Source organism: Aquarana catesbeiana, linkage group LG05 (assembly GCF_042186555.1).
Source record: "Aquarana catesbeiana isolate 2022-GZ linkage group LG05, ASM4218655v1, whole genome shotgun sequence".
NCBI lineage: Eukaryota > Metazoa > Chordata > Amphibia > Anura > Ranidae > Aquarana > Aquarana catesbeiana.
The window spans coordinates 16,751,617-16,770,141 of record NC_133328.1 but is presented as its reverse complement, the minus strand read 5'-3'; positions in this window follow the sequence as shown (position 1 = coordinate 16,770,141).

Sequence of the window (18,525 nt, the reverse complement as noted above, 5' to 3'; positions counted from 1 at the left end):
CAGGGGACATACCATCAACACACATTAGAGTCCCCCCCCCTCTTCATATGACAAGAGAGCCACCTGCCCCCCCCCCCCCTCTTCACAAATAGTCCTAGCTTCAATTCCTCACCATGGATCCTTAAACATTCATTGTAACTTTATTACTTTTGTATCTACTCTGCTTCATTCATCTGCAGATCAAAGTGATGATCTTCAGTCTCCCCATCTGCATCAGAGTCCCCTCATCACACCAGGGCTCCCCTACACATCAGAGCCCCCTCCCCCTTCACATCAGGGTCCCTTCTTCACATCAGAGCCCCCCCCCTCCCCCTTCACATCAGGGTCCCTTCTTCACATCAGAGCCCCCCCCCCCTCCCCCTTCACATCAGGGTCCCTTCTTCACATCAGAGCCCCCCCCCCTTCACATCAGGGTCCCTTCTTCACATCAGAGCCCCCCCTCCTCCATCACATCAGGGTCCCTTCTTCACATCAGAGCCCCCCCCCTTCACATCAGGGTCCCTTCTTCACATCAGAGCCCCCCCCTTCACATCAGGGTCCCTTCTTCACATCAGAGCCCCCCCCCTTCACATCAGGGTCCCTTCTTCACATCAGAGCCCCCCCCTTCACATCAGGGTCCCTTCTTCACATCAGAGCCCCCCCCTTCACATCAGGGTCCCTTCTTCACATCAGAGCCCCCCCCTTCACATCAGGGTCCCTTCTTCACATCAGAGCCCCCCCTCCTCCATCACATCAGGGTCCCTTCTTCACATCAGAGCCCCCCCTCCCTCTTCACATCAGGGTCCCTTCTTCACATCGGAGCCCCCCTCCCTCTTCACATCAGGGTCCCTTCTTCACATCAGAGCCCCCCCCCCTTCACATCAGAGCCCCCCCTCCCTCTTCACATCAGGGTCCCTTCTTCACATCAGAGCCCCCCCCCCTTCACATCAGGGTCCCTTCTTCACATCAGAGCCCCCCCCTCCCCATCAGGGTCCCTCCTTCACATCAGAGCCCCCCCCCCCCTCCCCCTTCACATCAGGGTCCCTTCTTCACATCAGAGCCCCCCCCCCCTCCCCCTTCACATCAGGGTCCCTTCTTCACATCAGAGCCCCCCCTCCCTCTTCACATCAGGGTCCCTTCTTCACATCAGAGCCCCCCCTCCCTCTTCACATCAGGGTCCCTTCTTCACATCAGAGCCCCCCCTCCCCCTTTACATCAGGGTCCCTTCTTCACATCAGAGCCCCCCCTCCCCCTTTACATCAGGGTCCCTTCTTCACATCAGAGCCCCCCCTCCCCCTTTACATCAGGGTCCCTTCTTCGCATCAGAGCCCCCCCTCCCCCTTTACATCAGGGTCCCTTCTTCACATCAGAGCCCCCCCTCCCCCTTTACATCAGGGTCGCTCATTATATCTGAGCTCCCTTCACATTAGAGCCTACCCATTACATGAGAGTCCCCCCTTTATACTAGATTGAGTCCCCCATTACACATTAGAGCTCATCCCATCATATCAAGTCTTCCCTACACATTAGAGTGCCCCCCCCCCCCATCAGAGCCCTCAGTCCTTCATTCACAAACAGTCCTACCTTGGGGGTGGACACTGTGCAGCCATGCTGACTCTCAGAGCCGTTACAAGGGGTGGGCGGAAGGGACGGATGCCCTGGGCGGTACAAATTATTGGGTGTGGGGGGGGCGCAGTGAAGTGTCCTTCTAAAACAGCCGTCACTAGTTTGCTGGGACCGCGAGTTTCCCCAGTAACCAGTGACGCTGCGTGCGCCCGCCCCCTGCTCCTCACCGCAGGTCTCGGAGTTGACAGACCAGCTGCGAGTAGGGGCGTGACGTCACGTGCGCGCCCTGCGCCTCGCCCCCCTGCTACTCGCAGTTCCCGGGTCCTGGCTCTCCACAGCTCGCAGCTTCCTTCCCTTTGGTATTTCAGTTGTGCCCTCCTGCATTCAGGGTATGTGAGCCACTAATGGGCATATTTTTATATTTTGCACACTGCTGGGCATATTTTGTAAAAAGGTCACGCTGATGGGCACCTTTTTTTTATGTTAAGGGGCACTCTGATGGACAAATTTTATTTTAAGGGGCAGGCTGATGGGTATATTTTTAATGCGCACACTGATGGGCATATTTTCTTAAGGGGCACACTGATGGACACATTTTGGTGTGCCCATCAGAGTGCCCCTTAACATAAAATGTGCTAATTAGGGTGCACATTAAAAATATACCCATCAGCGTGCCCCTTAAAATAAAATGTGCCCATCAGAGTGCCCCTTCACATAAAAGGTGCCCATCAGCGTGACCCTTATTTTATGTTAAGGGGCACGCTGATGGGCATATTTTATTTTAAGAGCAACACTGATGGGCACATTTTGTATTAAGGGGCACTCTGATGGGCAGATTTTACGTTAAGGGGCACGTTTTTTGTGCCCATCAGAGTGCCCCTTAATATAAAATGTGCCCATCAGGGTTCCCCTTAACATAAAATTTGCCCATCAGAGTGCCCTTTAATATAATAATAATAATAAGTAAGTTCTTGTTTTGAAACAACATCGATTCTTTCTTAAAAAGGGGGGGCACAGTTTGCCATCTTCGCCCTGGGCACCAAATGGCCTTGTCCCAGCACTGCTGACTCTACATTGCTGTAGGTCCTAGGGGGAGTATGAATGAAATCTGGGGGGGGGCTCAGCTAACCCCAGCACCCCCCAAGATCCGGCTCTGATTGACAGCTCTGTGTGGAGTGTGATAACCTTAGGTCTTCATTAATAGGCCTCTTAGCATTGTTGCGTCATTATAGTGATCTGATGTTTTTCTGTTTTCCCCCGCAGTTCCTGCACAAAGACCCGAAAATACGAAAAGAGGCCGTGGCCAACATTCGACAACACCCATTTTTCAATGGCGTAAATTGGGAGGAGGTGGAGGCACGGAAGACACCCCCACCATTTGTAATGCGATCGGTAAGTAGAGGTTCCAATCACTATACAAAAGTAGTGACCCATCATGACATTGTTTATAGAGGAAAGCTATGACATCATAGGTGTTTATAGAGGAAAGCTATGACATCATAGGTGTTTATAGAGGAAAGGTATGCCATTTGTGAGACGGTATCATTGTGCTTAACCTCTTCCCGGCCGGGTCATAGACAAATGACGTCCTCGGTCAGAAGAGAAATACCGGGGATTTGGCTGCAGCAATATGTGGTTCTCGGGCTTACCTGGATGATCGGTAGCCCTGAGAAGTGATCCGGTGGTTGCGGCAGCTGGCAACAAAGATGAGCGGAGGAAAGATGGCTTCCACTCTTTTTTTATAAAGCATTAGATCAATGATTTTGTTTTTAATATAATGCTTTACATTGTAGAGGAAAGATGTGGGGTCCTTTTGACCCCAGATCTCTCCATAAAGAGGACCAGTCACTGCTTATCTCTATCACAAGGGATGTTTACATTGAAAGTGATTAAAAACATGTTTTTTAGGGGACAGTGTAAAAAAGTAATAAAATAAATAATAGAACTTTTTTTAAAAGTGCACCCATCCCCCCGGGCTTGCACGCAGTGGTGAATGCATATGAAGGTCAAGCCCACATATATAAACGGTGTTCAAATCACACATGTGAGATTTAGCAGCGAACACCAGAGCGAGAGCAATAATTCTAGCGCTAGATCTCCTCTGTAACTCCAAACTGGTAACCTGTATACATTTTTAAAGTGTCGCCTATGGAGATTTTTAAGTACCGTAGTTTGGCGCCATTCAACGAGCGTGTGAAATTATAAATCATGACATGTTGGGTATCTATTTACTCGGCGTAACATCATCTTTCATATTTTACAAAAAAAAAAATGGGTTGTACATTTTGTTTTGTTTTTTAATTCATTAAAGTGTATTTTTTCCCTAAAATTTCTCATAATATCTAATTTCTCTCTCCTTTTCTTTTTCAGAGCCCCACGGAAATTACAGAATCGGTAATCAAGCTGGAAGACCTTGTAAAGAAACAAATGCCGATTTCAGACACAAAACAGAGATTGTTCAGTGGCTTTTCATTCGTAAGTGACGCATGGAGAGCCATGCAGCAGCCAAAATGCAACCAAACGCTCACCAGGTACCGGTAGCTTATGGAAAACTAGCATAAAACAATGCAAGGTATTTCAGACCTAACAAGTATCATCCACCATTAACATCAGCAACCATAAAATACCGTATATATAGAGCATAGGTACCAACAGTCCCGATCTGCCCGGGACATTCACGGAAATCAGACCCACGTCCCGGTCAGACCGTGTCATCAATATAATTATACATATTCATCCCGTGACTGTTGTTTTCTGAGAGGTTAGAGTTATTCTCTCTTTCTCTCTCTCTCTCTCCCTCCCTCCATCCCTCTTTCTCCCTTCATCCTGCTTTCTTCCCCTCTATCCCTCTTTCTCTGTCTGCCAGGTAGCAGGGAGAAGTCTGTGGGGGAGTGGGGGGGGGTTCTGTAAGAAGGTGGAGACAAGTCTGTAAGGGAGTATGGAGGAGTCTTTAGGGAGGAAGGAACATGTAAGGACCCCCCTCCTTGCACACTCCTTCCTCCCTGCAGCCCCCTTCTCACTCCCCCACAGACTTGTCCCCACCTTCTTACAGACTCCTCCCTCGCAGACTCCTCCCAGCTCCCTCTCAGACTCAGTCCCGACTCCCCCACAATATAAACCTTGAGTCTCTTGAATACTCCATCTGATGAACTTGTAGACTCAGCAGCCCAGTCCAGCTACTTTACATATGTCATATTCTTGGATCTGGTAGGACCAGATGTCCATCAGTCTGGTCTTTTCGGTCCATGCTTGGCTGTCCCTCTTCGACACAAGTCAACAGATTAACTTCTGTAAATCATGAAGTTTGGAAAACTTATCACTGGCGAGTCCAGCTGGGGAATGGGGGTGGGGAGATTCTTCCATCTACCTCGCTTGGGTGGATGGAGGAACCTCTTTGTTTTTTTCGTTTCCCCAAAAAAAGACTCATCTATGACCAGCTGAAGTATGTCCATCCGTCTGGTTTAGACTTTATACTCTCCATAAATTTTGTTTGCTGAAGGATTATAATCTTCATAAATTTTAAAGGTGGTTGATGCTTCAGGAAGGGTACCTTGCAGAGTTTTATGTTTTCCAATATTAGCTACTTTGTATTGTGTACCTGGCATGCACTGGGTTTACTTTTACCACCTGTTTAAGTAAGTAGCATGCCTCTAGTGCATCTCACAAGAGTAGAGAGGGTGACTCTTTCTTTACTTGGGATCATCTATCTGAGGTGAGGTTTGGGAACAACGCTCAGAGCTGCAGCGCTGGAAGGAAGGGAACAATCGTAACTCTGCTCTCCGACCCGCTGAGGACCTCTTCATTAGAAGCATGCATCATCCATTAGAACAGCCCCTTATTTAAAGCTACCTAACAACTAGTTGCATATATTAGTGTTATATGCCTAACAAAGGTACATAGATAGTTTAGGCACGTATGTATTCAATTTAACTTTCTTTACACCTTTTAACATCTTCAATCCAGTGAAGATACCTTTTACACCTTATAAATGCCTAAACTTCAAATTAACCCCGGTAAAACATTGGGGGCTCGTTAGCCGGGATCACACCTATGTTCAACAAAACTGGGCATTATTTCTGATATCTTTGCTGATTGTTGCAGGGGAAAGCCCTCATAAACTCATCTAATGATGCCCCAACAAGGCAATGCCCCCACAGGCCAGAAGCACGTATGTAGCAGTAGGACACGTGCTACTCTTAATTCCCATAAGTAGGAAGCTGTGAATCTGATTAACTCACACTGGTCAGAGAGGGATTACTTGATGGGATTAGTTGATCCAGGTAATATCCGATTGCCTCTCGAGGGATCAGGAAGGAAAGTTTTCCCCTGCTGGAGGAAATTGGTTCATGCTTTGCTGGGGTATTTTGCCTTCCTCTGGATCAACTGTGGGTATAGAATTGTTTGTATGATTGAGTTTTCCACTTTTATTGGTTGAACTAGATGGACTTGAGTCTTTTTTTTCCACCAGACTAACTATGTAGACTATGTATTGCAACGCATGTGAACTAAAAATCCCTATTATGGTGGAAAGTGTGCTAGAAAGGGTGTATAGCAGTGTGCAGAGGGTCCATTCATGTGGTCACACCTCTTTAGCACCGGATGGGTTATATATATGTATAAACTATTTGGATATGAGCATAGGGTTTAATTCTTGCCACAACATGTGTGTACACTGACCAGACAGGGATTACTTGATAGGATTAGTTGATCCAGGGAATATCCGATCGCCTCTCGGGGGATCAGGAAGGAATTTTTTTCCCCTGCTGGTATACAAATTGGTTCATGCTTTGCTGGGGTTTTTCGCCTTCCTCTGGATCAACTGTGGGTATAGGATTGTGTACATAGGATTGTATGATTTTTTTTTTTTTTTTTTCCTCCTCCTCCTCCTCCTCCTCCTCCTCCTCCTCCTCCTCCCTCCTCCCTCCTCCCTCCTCCCTCCTCCCTCCTCCCTCCTCCCTCCTCCCTCCTCCCTCCTCCCCCTCCCCCTCCCCCTCCTCCCAGGTCCCTCTCAGACTCAGCCCTGACTCCCCCACAATATAAACCTTGGGTCTTTTGAAGACTCCATCTGATGAACTTGTAGACTCAGCAGCCCAGTCCAGCTATTTTACATTTCATATTCTTATTCATATTTTTGGATCTGGTAGGGCCAGATGTCCATCAGTCTTGTCAACACCTTTGTCACAGACTGTCCATCACTTACATTTACTAAAGCTGCCCTCAGGATCACAGTTCAGCTGGTTGAGCAGGAACTGGCTGAATTTCAGTCCATGCTTGGCTGTCCCTCTTCGACACAAGTCAACAGATTAACCAGTTGCCGACTGCCGCACGCCAATGTACCTCGGCACAATGGCACGGGCAGGCATAAGGGCTTACCTGTACGTCCCTGCCTGTCCGCGGGCGGGGGGTCCGATTGGACCCCCCCCACCCCCGGTGCCTGCGGCGGTCAGATTAGCTTCAGGAGCGATCCGAGCTGAGGGGGAGGCCACTGATTCATGGCCACCCCCTCACGATCACTCCTGGCGAAAGATAAGCTTCCTCTGCTGCTCTAATGTAAACAGTGGCAGAGGAAGTGATGTCATCGCTCCTCGTGAAGCCTTTTCGTTCCGGCTTCCAAGGAGAGAAGACATCAAGTGCACCAAAAACTACACTTACAGTAGAACACTCTAGGCACACTTTTCACCCCCCAATCAGCCCCCGATCAGCCCCTGTACCCCCTGTCACAGTGACACCAATAGCAGTTTTTTTTTTTTGTTACTGATTATTGCATTGGTGTCATTTGTGACAGGTATAAGTGGTAGGGCAGTTAGTGGTAGGCCCCTTTAGGTCTAGGGTACCCCCCTAACCCCCACAATAAAGTTTTAACCCCTCGATCACCCCCCGTCGCCAGTGTCACTAAGCGATCATTTATCTGATCGCTGTATTAGTGTCACAGGTGACGCTAGTTAGGCAGGTAAGTATTTAGGTTTGCCATCAGGTACCCCCATATACTACCTAGTAAAGGTTTTAACCCCCTGATTGCCCCATAGTTAATCCTTTCACCAGTGATCACCGTATAAGTGTTACGGGTGACGCTAGTTAGTTAGTTTTTTATAGTTTCAGGGCACCCGCCGTTTATTACCTAATAAAGGTTTAACCCCCTGATCGCCCGGCGGGTGATATAAGTTAGGTTTTAGGGTCAGATAGGGTCTGCGTCGCCCCAGGCAGCGTCAGGTTAGTGCCAGTACCGCTAACACCCACACACGCAGCATACACCTCCCTTAGTGGTATAGTATCTGAACGGATCAATATCTGATCTGATCAGATCTATACTAGCTTCCCCAGCAGTTTAGGGTCCCCAAAAACGCAGTGTTAGCGGGATCAGCCCAGATACCTGCTAGCACCTGCGTTTTGCCCCTCCGCCCAGCCCAGCCCACCCAAGTGCAGTATCGATCGATCACTGTCACTTACAAAACACTAAACACACATAACTGCAGCGTTCGCAGAGTCAGTCCTGATCCCTGCGATCGCTAACAGTTTTTTTGGTAGCGTTTTGATACAGTCGCTAACAGTCAGGAGCTTTTTTACCTGTGAGTCTCACTAGTGTACCACTAAATTTAGAGCCCAAAATGGCAAATTGAAGGTACAGTAGTGAAGAGGCCTACACGTTTCTGAGCATGACAGATAGTGAAGAGGAAGTCACTCATCTGTCAGATTCAGGCTCAGAATACGAACCTGTAGACAGCAGGGGCTCCATGACAGATAGCTCTGACGACGGAGTTGTGGTCCCTGCCAAGGTCAGGCGTACCAGACCCCGAACTTCTTCTGCTGTTGAGGTGCAAGAACCGCAGGTCCCTCGTATGGAGCAGAGCAGTACTAGCGCCGCTATTCCTTCTGGTGAACTGGCAAGCATCAGCGGCCTAGTACACCCTGGTCGTACATCCGGCACTGCAGTATCACGTGGTGACGTGGCGAGTCCCATAAGTGCAGTTCAAGCTGGCGAGGTGGCAAGCACAAGTAGTGTCCCGCTGCCACCAAGAAGAAGACAAACACAGGCCCGTCGTGCCCATAGTGCCCTTCCTGCTGCATTCGCCAATCCTAATTGGGTACCCACCACTTCTGCAGCACCCGTACTTCCCCCATTCACTGGCCAACCCGGCATTCAGGTGGAAACAGTTGATTTTACGTCACTTGATTTTTATTCACTGTTTTTCACTGAAGATCTCTATAGATCTATTGTGGACCAAAGCAATTTGTATGCTGGTCAACACATCGCCACTAATCCCCAGTCCTCCCTTGCCAGAGATTGGAAACCATATACGGTTTCCAAATTTAATCTCTTTCTGGGCCTTTCCCTCCTCATGGGCATAACCAAAAAGAGTGAGTTGCGGTCATATTGGTCCACTGACCCAATTCACCATATGCCTGTGTTCTCTGCCTCCATGACCAGGGCACGATATGAGCAGATTTTGCGGTTCATGCACTTCAGTGACAATGAACTCTGTTGTCCTCGTGGAGACCCTGGATACGATCGGCTCTACGTTTTGCAGACTTGTTTACTCCCCATCAAGTTGTCTGCGTTGATGAGTCCCTGATTAAGTTTTCTGGCCGCTTGTCATTCAAACAGTACCTTCCCAGCAAGCGTGCCAGATACGGGGTCAAGATGTATAAGCTCTGTGACAGGGCCACAGGCTATACATGTAGTTTTATGGTTTACGAGGGCAAAGATAGTCACGTAGAGCTGACAAACTGCCCTGACTACATAGGAAGCGCTGGCAAGGTTGTGTGGGACTTGGTGTCACCCTTATTCGGAAAGGGGGTACCACTTGTACGTGGACAATTATTACATGAGCGTGCCACTTTTTAGTCACTTGTTTGATCAGCAGATTGGAGCATGTGGCACCGTGCGACCTAATCGCCGGGGCTTTCCCCAGCGGCTTGTAGATTCCCGTCTTAGGCTGGGGGAGAGAGCCTGCTTGCAGTGTAATAATTTGCTCGCTATGAAGTGGAGGGACAATAAGAATGTTTTCCTTCTTACCTCCCTTCATGCAGACACGACGGTCCAAATTACTACGGCGACTGGTGTTGTGGAGAAACCCCTCTGTGTCCACGAATATAACCAAAATATGGGAGGGGTGGATCTCAACGACCAGTTGTTGGCGCCGCACCTAGTTGCCCGTAAGGCCAGACGCTGGTATAAAATAGTGTCTGTATACTTTTTTTAATTGGCTTTGCTGAACGCTCATGTGCTATACAGAGCTTCAGGATGGACTGGATCCTTCCTTAAATTCCAGGAAGAGATCGTCAGAGCCCTTCTGTATCCAGACGGTGCTCCACCTCACCATCCCCAACCAAATGCAGTAAGCCGGCTGCATGAGAGGCATTTTCCGTATGTCCTCCCTAGTACCCCTACCCAACGAGCCCCCTAAAGAAGGTGTCGTGTCTGCAGCAAGCGCGCATATAGGCGTGACACCCGCTATTATTGTCCCTCCTGTACTGACAATCCTGGTCTTTGCATTGGTGAATGTTTTGAACGCTACCATACACTAGTTGAGTATTAGCGTAGGGTACAGCACTGCACAGACTAGCCACACTTTCACAGGGTCTCCCAAGATACCATTGCATTTTAAGAGACCCGAACCTGGAACCGGTTACAGTTACAAAAGTTACAGTTACAAAAAAAAGTGTAAAAAAAAAAAAAAAAAAAAAAAAATACACAAAAAAAATATAAAACAAAAAAAATATAGTTGTTGTTTTTTTGTTCTCTCTCTCTCTATTCTCTCTCTATTGTTCTGCTCTTTTTTACTGTATTCTATTCTGCAATGTTTTATTGTTATTATGTTTTATCACGTTTGCTTTTCAGGTATGTAATTTTTTATACTTTACCGTTTACTGTGTTTTATTGTTAACCATTTTTTTTGTTTTCAGGTACACCATTCAGCTGCAGCGCGGATTTATTTATCTTGACAGCAACAGCGTTTGCTCCCAGGATACATAAAGCCGTGACTCCAGCGCTGTCGGAGGTGATTTCACCACCACAGTTACATAATTCAGCATATATGCCGAAGCATGGGGGCAGCAGAGGGCGGAGGAGCGATTTGCTCCTACCTTTTGCGGGTGGATGCCCCCATGCTTCGGCATATATAAATGGTGCATGGATGCCCATCATTAGAAGTGGGTGGATGAAGGGAGGTATTCTAATGGTGGGCATACCCACCGATCAATCTCTTTTTTTCGTTCAGCCCACAGGCTGCATGAAAAAAAAGATTACAATATATGCTCAACAAGGACCAGCAACGTACTGGTATGTTGCTGGACTTTGAGTGGTTATACCAGAATGATGCCTGCAGGTTTAGGTATCATTCTTTTCAGCCAGTTTTTACAAGCAGTGGGAGGGAATTCCCCCCCCCCCCCACCGTCTTCCATGGAATGCAGCGGGTAATTCGGCCAGCTGACCATATAGCTGATCAGAGACCAGAATGGCTCCAATCATCTCTATGGCCTAAGAAACCGGAAGCCACAAGCATTTCATGACTTAGATTTCGCCGGATGTAAACAGCGCCATTGGGAAATTGGGAAAGTATTTTATCACACCGATCTTGGTGTGGTCAGATGCTTTGAGGAGAGAGGAGAGATCTAGGGTCTAATAGACCCCAATTTTTTCAAAAAAGAGTACCCGTCACTACATATTGCTATCATAGGGGATATTTACATTCCCTAAGATAACAATAAGAATGATTAAAAAAAAATATGAAAGGAACAGTTTAAAAATAAGATAAAAAAGCAAAAAAAATAATAAAGAAAAAAAAAAGCACCCCTGTCCCCCCCTGCTCTCGCGCAAAGGTGAACTCAAGCGTCGGTCTGGCGTCAAATGTAAACAGCAATTGCACCATGCATGTGAGGTATCACCGCGAAGGTCAGATCGAGGGCAGTAATTTTAGCAGTAGACCTCCTCTGTAAATCTAAAGTGGTAACCTGTAAAGGCTTTTAAAAATGTATGTAGTTTGTTGCCACTGCACGTTTGTGCTCAATTTTAAAGCATGTCGTTTTTGGTATCCATTTACTCGGCCTAAGATCATCTTTTTTATTACATCAAACATTTGGGCAATATAGTGTGTTTTAGTGCATTAAAATTTAAAAGTGTGTTTTTTCCCAAAAAAATGTGTTTGAAAAATCGCTGCGCAAATACTGTGTGAAAAAAAAAAAATTAAACACCCACCATTTTAATCTGTAGGGCATTTGCTTTAAAAAAAATATATAATGTTTGGGGGTTCAAAGTAATTTTCTTGCAAAAAAAAAGGACAGAGGGATGATGGTGGGGTGGGATGGGATCAGGGACAGAGGGATGGTGGTGGGGTGGGATGGGATCAGGGACAGAGGTATGGGGGTGGGATGGGATCAGGGACAGAGGTATGGGGGTGGGATGGGATCAGGGACAGAGGGATGGTGGTGGGGTGGGATCAGGGACAGAGGGATGGTGGTGGGGTGGGATCAGGGACAGAGGGATGGTGGTGGGGTGGGATCATGGACAGAGAGATAGTGGTGGGGTGGGATCAGGGACAGAGGGATGGTGGTGGGGTGCTCAGTGTTCTAAGTCTGGACTCACAGTGCCTCCACTAATGGCTCTCCTGACATGGGGACAATGTCTGCACATCTCACTAAGGGGAGAGTTGGTCCCCCTTCACTGGACTGGTCCGTGAGCTGATCAGCTGACTTTTTCCTTCACTCCATTTTTTTCCTCCCGACATGGATATGCTTGGAGGAATGGGCGGAGGTGCTGTACCAGTCAGTGGGTGCTCACTCAGGCACAGTTTACATGACTGTTTCCTGTAACTAGAAACGGCGAGCTGCGTGCGGTGACCAAGCCCCCCCCCCCCTCCCGAGTACTGCTATGTGTGGGACGTGATGTCCCGATCATTGCCTAGAACCCGCGGCAGGCCCCCCCACAGTGGCGGGACGCCAGGGCCTAGTCGCAAGCGCGACTGCTGCGAACCCTGGTGGTTTCGCCACTGGTTCATGCTTTGCTGGGGTTTTTCGCCTTCCTCTGGTTCAATTGTGGGTATAGGATTGTATACATAGGATTGTATGATTTGTTTTCCCTTTTATTGGTTGAACTAGATGGAGTCTTTTTTCAACCAGATTAACTATTTAGAGTATGTAGACTACTTTAACAAAGTTAGCCACCATAGACACATATTGCAATGCATGTGAACTAAAAATCCCTGTTATTGTGCAACAATTGCTAGAAAGGTTGTATAGCAGTGTGCAGAGGTTCCATTCATGTGGTCACACCTCTTTAGCACCTGATGGGTTATATGTATAAACTATTGGCATATGAGCATAGGTATATCTTATTTCCATCGCATAGTCCAGGTCAGTAACCAGGCCTGAATCTGTAGTTCCCAAACAGCTTGTATTTATCTGCCCCACGTTGGCACTATATACACTGGAGCATTTCCATTGTGCAGAGTAGAGTAGAGTATTTATAGGAAACAGGAAAAGGCAGATCCAACATTCCCATCTACATTGTACAATTGTTCACAAAAAAACATGAAAGGTAGATATGTAAGCCAGACTGAAAATCAGTATTAAAGTGGTTCTAAACCCACTTTGAAAAAAACCCCAAAAAAAACTAACACCTGCAAGACAAATAGCATACTAGCTCATTATGTAATACTCACCTGAGATTGAAGCCCTCGCTGCGGTGCCCGTACACAGCACCGGCTGGCGACATCGCTCCCGGGTGTTACTTCCAGGTATCGCGGCTCCGGCGCTGATTGGCCTGAGCTGCAGTGATGTCACTCCCGCGCATGCGTGCAGGAGCTGCTGGTAACGAGGCACTCACTGAAGCAACGGCACATACATGCCGTTGCTTCAGTTTGCTGAAGGAACAAAAGATTTGAGACAAAATTGAGAAATAGTACAGCTAAAAAAAAAGAGAGGGGGGGGGGGGAGAGGGGAAGGATAAAAAAAAAAAAAAAGAGAAGGGGGAGGAGAGATGGGGTCAGGAGGGGGGGATATTGGGGAGGCCAAGGAATATTATGGCTCCCCCTAAAGACAGTATGCCAGTGGTAACTGCTTTTGGGCCGGTTATGAAATAGTGAGATCCTTGGTGACTTCCGGATTGGAGCAAGTGCCGGAGTCATCAATCATGGGAGCTTGGCTGGAATTGGGGGTTCCCTAGTACTGGAAATAGGGGAGAGTCACGCGTAGACAAAGAGGCTTGTGAGAAAAGTTGAGAGCAAGTTCGCAGTGTGGGTCCGATCAGGGGGTGTAGTTTTAATGTACGTGGTAGGTCACAATAGCACCAAGGGGCTCACCGTAGTGAAATATCTGTTTGAGCTTGCTCGATTTGCGCCCATAGTTTGTTTGTAGAGTGACGGTGCCAATCAATCAATCTACCGAGGAGAGTAGCCTGGTAGTATTTCATCACGTCAGGCACTGCAAGGCCCCCGTATGATTTAGGAAGCAATAATTGGCATTGGGGAATACAAGGACGTTTATGTGCCCAGATGAACTTGAGAAAAAGGGAATGGACTCGTTTAAAGAAAAGTGGGGGTATGACGATCGGTAGGGCTTGAAAGAGATAGAGGTACTTTGGTAGAATGCACATCTTAAGGAGGTTACACCTACCAAACCACGAGTGCAAACCTTGATGCCATGCCTCTAGTAGGGAGCGTGTTTTGGCCAGTAAGGGGGTGAAGTTTAAAGGAAACGTGTGGGACAAGTCAGCAGTTACAAACGTCCCCAGGTACTTCAGGGCCGTGTCCGTCCATCGAAACCCAAAGTACAACTTCAGGGTCCGAAGAAGGGATGGGGGTATCTCAACCCCCATGGTTTCCGACTTATCAAAATTATTTTTCAAATTGGGGATGTGACCGTATACTTTAAATTCATGACGGAGGTTAGGGAGGGACACCACTGGGTTTGTGATGGAAAAGGGCATATCGTCGACATATGCCAATATTTTATGTTGTGAGTTCCCCACAGTCAGTCCCATGATATCTGGGTTTAAATGGATTTTACACAAGAAAGGTTCTAGAGAGAGCGCAAAAAGGAGAGGGGACAGGGGGCACCCCTGCCTGGTCCCATTGGATATAGGGAAAGGATCGGAGAGGACCCCATTAGCTTTCACCTGAGCCAACGGGGTAGAGTAAATACTAGCAATCCAGTGTATCATCTTATCGTCTAGACCAATGTGACGCAATACTGCAAACATAAAGCGCCAGTTCACCCGATTGAATGCCTTTTACGCATCGGTCCCTAGAAAGACACTGGGGGTATGGGTCACTTTAGCCGTGTGTATTAAGTTCAATACTTTTACTGTATTGTCCCGGGCTTCCCTAGTTGGATTGATTCCAACCTGATCCAAGTGGACTAATGTAATAGGAGGGCACAATTATTTGGACGCACCTGCATGGGGTTGCCTCTGCCTCCCCCCAGGTGTTAGCTGATTAGGGTGGTCAGATTATTCAGGTAATCAAGGGACGTTTGTCCCTTTCTGCTCACCTGGGGCAGGTAGGAATGGGCCAATGAGAGTGGATGGAACTCTCTGGAAGCAGTGGGGCTCATTATATAAAGGGCCCACTGTCCCAGGAGTTTTGCTGAGAGGCTGAAGGTCTGGTAAAGAAGAGATTCCCACCCCCACCCCCCACCCGTCGTGTGCACTTTATGTGGTATGTCACCTTACATATAAGGGGGACTGGTTATTATGAAGTTGAGGAAATATAATTTGCTTGAGTCATCAAGGCTAAGCAATTTTGAGAATTATAATTTGATTTGAGTTAGAATTGTGATATGGTTATTAAAAGTGATGAATTTATTTGTAAACCAATAAAGGTGCCGCGGCCAATTTATGCCAATATTTGAGTGTTGTGTCCATTATTTGGTGAGTGTATTTGGAGATGGGGGGGGGGGGGGGAGGTGCAGAGTGCAATCCCATGTGTGCCAGAATTTTGGTGAAAAGTTTCAAGTCAATATTCAGCAATGAGATGGGTCTGTAGCTGCTGCATGACGTGGGATATTTTCCTTCCTTAGGGATGAGGGAAATGTGAGCTTTGAAGGTGTCACGAGGGAAGGAGGTGTCTGACCCAAGCGCATTGAACAGTTTTACTATGTGGAGGCCCAATGTTGGGAGAAGGAGTCTATAATATTGTAGGGTGAAGCCATCCAGGCCAGGGGCTTTTCCTGGTTTGGATGAGCCAATTGCCTGTTGGACCTCCTCTAGAGTTATGTGGCTCTCTAGCTCGTCTCCTATGTCAGAAGGTAGTTGAGGGACTTTGGATGAGATGATATAGTCAGCAAGTTGGTCCTCCAAAGGGGATTGATCTGGCAGATTATATAAAGAAGAGTAGACGTCCCTAAACTCGCCTGAGATTTGTTTAAGTAATGTCACTTTTTTATCAGACGGGGATACAAGTTGAGGTATATATGAAGCCAATTTTTGGTCTCTCACTGTCTTAGCTAATACTTTGCCACACTTACAGTATCTCCCGATTCAAAACATATCTTGCGGCATCTCTATAATTCTGCCTTGGCTTTATTTCTCAGCAGGTCTGTCTGTTGCTTTTTTTTTTTTTTAATGCGTGCCCCATGCTTGATGAGTACTCCTCTGATTACAAAGAATGCCTGGATCACAGTCTGGTTGGTCATTCATTTGGAAATAAAACTGCAATTCCCTGGTCACCTCTGGAGTCTGGAGAAGACGCTTATTTAGTCTCCAGATTCGGGTCCCGGAGGAGCACACTTCCGAGAGCACATACAGTCAGCTCCATAAATATTGGGACATCGACACAATTCTAATCTTTTTGGCTCTATACACCACCACAATGGATTTGAAATGAAATGAACAAGATGTGCTTTAACTGCAGACTTTCATCTTTCATTTGAGGGTTTTTACATCCAAATCAGGTGAACGGTGTAGGAATTACAACTGTTTGTATATGTGCCTCCCACTTTTTAAGGGACCAAAAGTAATGGGACAATTGGCTGCTCAGCTGTTCCATGGCCAGGTGTGTGTTATTCCCTCATTATCCCATTTACAAGGAGCAGATAAAAGGTCCAGAGTTAATTTCAAGTGTGCTATTTGCATTTGGAATCTGTTGCTGTCAACTCTCAATATGAGATCCAAAGAGCTGTCACTATCAGCGAAGCAAGCCATCATTAGGCTGAAAAAACAAAACAAACCCATCAGAGAGATAGCAAAAACATTAGGTGTGGCCAAATCAACTGTTTGGCACATCCTTAAAAAGAAAGAACACACTGGTGAGCTCAGCAACACCAAAAGACCCAGAAGACCACGGAAAACAACTGTGGTGGATGACCGAAGAATTCTTTCCCTGGTGAAGAAAACACCCTTCACAACAGTTGGCCTGATCAAGAACACTCTCCAGGAGGTAGGTGTATGTGTGTCAAAGTCAACAGTCAAGAGAAGACTTCACCAGAGTGAATACAGAGGGTTCACCACAAGATGTAAACCATTGGTGAGCCTCAAAAACAGGAAGGCCAGATTAGAGTTTGCCAAACAACATCTAAAAAAGCCTTCACAGTTCTGGAACAACATCCTATGGACAGATGAGACCAAGATCAACTTGTAGCAGAGTGATGGGAAGAGAAGAGTATGGAGAAGGAAAGGAACTGCTCATGATCCAAAGCATACCACCTTATCAGTGAAGCATGGTGGTGGTAGTGTCATGGCGTGGGCATGTATGACTGCCAATGGAACTGGTTCTCTTGATGATATCACTGCTGACAAAAGCAGCAGGATGAATTCTGAAGTGTTTCGGGCAATATTATCTGCTCATATTCAGCAAAATGCTTCAGAACTCATTGGACGGCGCTTCACAGTGCAGATGGACAATGACCCGAAGCATACTGCGAAAGCAACCAAAGAGTTTTTTAAGGGAAAGAAGTGGAATGTTATGCAATGGCCAAGTCAATCACCTGACCTGAATCCGATTGAGCATGCATTTCACTTGCTGAAGACAAAACTGAAGGGAAAATGCCCCAAGAACAAGCAGGAACTGAAGACAGTTGCAGTAGAGGCCTGGCAGAGCATCACCAGGGATGAAACCCAACGTCTGGTGATGTCTATGCGTTCCAGACTTCAGGCTGTAATTGACTGCAAAGGATTTGCAACCAAGTATTAAAAAGTGAAAGTTTGATGGATGATTGTTAATCTGTCTCATTACTTTTGGTCCCTTCACTGATAGTCACAGCTCTTTGGATCTCATATTGAGAGCTGACAGCAACAGATTCCAAATGCAAATAGCACACTTGAAATGAACTCTGGACCTTTTATCTGCTCCTTGTAAATGGGATAATGAGGGAATAACACACACCTGGCCATGGAACAGCTGAGCAGCCAATTGTCCCATTACTTTTGGTCCCTTAAAAAGTGGAAGGCACATATACAAACTGTTGTAATTCCTACACCGTTCACCTGATTTGGATGTAAATACCAAATTAAAGCTGAAAGTCTGCAGTTAAAGCACATCTTGTTTGATTCATTTCAAATCCATTTTGGTGGTGTATAGAGCCAAAAAGACTAGAATTGTGTCGATGTCCCAATATTTATGGACCTGACTGTAAGTCAAAACTATAGGGGAATGGTCTGACCACGTCATGTTACCTATAGAAGTATCTTTTATGGCTTGTGGTTGACAATGGGGGATCAGAAAGAAGTCTATACGAGTGTATATTTTATGAGGGGAAGAGAAAAAAGTTTAATCTCTTTCCTCTGAATGCTGCAAACGCCACACATCTATAAGTTGCGCCTTGTGTAAGGCTTGTGCTACTCGGTTTCTGGAGCCAGGAGGGGAAAGAGAAATCACCTGAGGAGGTGTCTACAGATGGAATCAAAGGAACATTAAAATCGCCACCTAAAATCAGTTGGCTGCCATTCATTCCTAATGGCGCCCCCACGCATCTGAACATGTGGTGCGTTTTTGGGTGCAGAAAATGGCATAGTGCAAAAGCACCATGCCATTTCCCTGCAATTGCATT